Source organism: Tupaia chinensis, unplaced genomic scaffold, assembly GCF_000334495.1.
Source record: "Tupaia chinensis unplaced genomic scaffold, TupChi_1.0 Scaffold138725_1, whole genome shotgun sequence".
Classification (NCBI taxonomy): Eukaryota; Metazoa; Chordata; class Mammalia; order Scandentia; family Tupaiidae; genus Tupaia; species Tupaia belangeri.
In genome coordinates, this window is record NW_006198617.1 from 48,564 (window position 1) to 50,886 (window position 2,323).

General features: G+C 41.1%; 1 pseudogene; it reads left to right on the forward strand.

Annotated features, from left to right (window-relative positions):
• Positions 1–2,323, forward strand: part of LOC102477391 (zinc finger protein 239-like) — an 8,814-nt pseudogene that overhangs the window by 2,274 nt on the left and 4,217 nt on the right.

The following is a 2,323-nucleotide window of genomic DNA, read 5'->3' on the forward strand; positions in this document are numbered from 1 at the left end:
ATTCAAGTCATCTCTAGATCATTTGTAAAACCTAATGCAATGTAAATGCTATGCAATAACTCATATAGTGTGTTGTTATTTTGGAGGGTTTTTAGTAGTCATTCTTTTGTTTGTTTTTTATTTGAATAGGTTCAATCAGAGGGGTGGTGGTTTTGTAATTGTTCTGCCATCATCACTATTCTGAGGCTTGAGACCAGAATAATGAAAATAAAAGAGCTTTGGTCATTCCTGTGGCGCTTATGATGACTGAATTATTCTTGTTCATAATGTTCAGCCCACTGTGGGGACATTTACTACTTCTGTTCAGCAAAGATTGATAATTCTGTATCCCGACTTTGAATTTGGGCATGTGCACTGGCTCCCTGAGGTCCTCAGCTTAGGACACATGGTGGATTTCTTCCTGGTCCAGTGAAGGATCTTCAGTGATCTCTGTTAAACATGTTACTTGTCTGACTGCCAAGGTTCTCCTTATTCTTTCTCTGTGGTCTTCCATGTACATGGTAATAATGTAGTTTATTAGCACAGAACACAAAATTCATGTACTTTTTTCCGCATGAAGAGAGTATGATCTCTGCAAATCATATGTGATTTTTCCATTTGAAAAGTGAAATGCTGTGAATGGTGGAAGGAAGAGGATTTTCTAAAGACCAGGGTCCAGGTAAGCTGGAGGAACTTGGACCTCAATATTGACAGGTGCCTGCTCATTGAGTGTGTCTTACAGGTTTTGTTAAGTAAATCATGTTTTCTAAAATGGAAGAGAGAACAAACACTGAACAAAATTTCTCACATATTTTATTATCCCTTTTATATCTAAGTCACAGTTTTGTGTTTTCCTATCTTTGTTTTTGACTTTAAGGAAAAGGATACTGTATTTATTAGAGTTAAATTTTCATATATGACTGCTGTCCTGATCTTCCCTGTTAAAGATTTCCCTTCTTTATCCATGTAGCATCTCATCTCTATTTCACTTTTTTTTTGAGGTTTTTGCCTTAGGCCACATGTGCTCACCTGAGAGAGAGACAGAGAGACAGAGATAGTGGGAGAAAGTGAGACATCACCCCTGAGGGTGTATAGCCATGACACAATCCCTTTTCTTCCATTCTCCTCCTGAGATCTTGGGCACACACACACACACACAAACACACACCACACACACACACACACACACACACACACACACCCCTAGTGTGTTTCAAGCCACTGGCTCCAAGATTTGAACCACAGTCAGCCATGTGAGAATCCAGTGATGTAACCACTACTCCATCTGCTGGTTCCTCTATTTTACAATTTTAAGATGTAGGTCTTTAAAAAATGTTTTCTGGGACCAGCAGTTAGTGTAATGGCTATGTCGCTGGACTCCCACATAGTCAACCGAAGTTCGCATCCCAGACCCGGTGGCTTAAACTCATGCCGGCGCTTGTGCATGCATGCCCAAGATCCTGAGAGGAGAATGGAGAAGGGATTGTGGTGTGGCCATCCCCCCTGAGGGGTGATTGCTCACTTTCTATCTCTCTGTCTCTCTCTGTCTGTCTGGCAAGCGCACATGCCCTATAAAAAAACACCTCTCCAAAAAAACGTTTTCTAATTTTCAGTGCCTTGTAATGTATTCTGTGTCAATATTTCTTCATTTGACATATTTACTCCATCTAAGTGTCAATTTTAAAATTAACTTTGCCAAAAGGCATGTGCACTCACCAGAGAGAAAAAGGAAGAAAGGGAGACTCCTTTTAGGATTTTAGACATGCACACACACTCTCTCCTGGCATATTTTTCAAGCTGTGATCTGGGACTTGAAGCATGTGTCAGCCTTATAGGATCTAGCTTCCCTAACCACAAGCCCATGAACTGGTTGCTAAGTGCCAGTTTTTAAAACATATTTTCATGTGCCTGGGTGCTTTTCAATATTTCTAGTCCTCTAATGTCATGTCGACAAATTTTTTACAATTATTCTAGGCAGGGAAAGTGCACATAAAAACCAAGAAATGAAACTCATCCAGAACATCAGCAGGACAGACACAGCTATCATCAGACCCATGGTAAGTTCCATGAATGTGAACTCCAGACATCCAAATAAATACCTGGCAATGGGATATGTGAGAAATTCAGTGCAATTAGCTGACTGTAATTCAATGATGATTAAGCATTTATTGAGTCAAAAGTCTTGGATAATTTGAATTTAGTCAAGAAGCTAACATGAGTTAAAATTTATAACCTTTAAAAAAGAGACAACTGCTGGGGCGCCCGGCGGAAGCCGCGCGGGGCGCGGGAGCTCATGCCCCCGGAGCGGCGGGGCCCGGCAACGAAAGAAGGGCCCCGCAGAAGC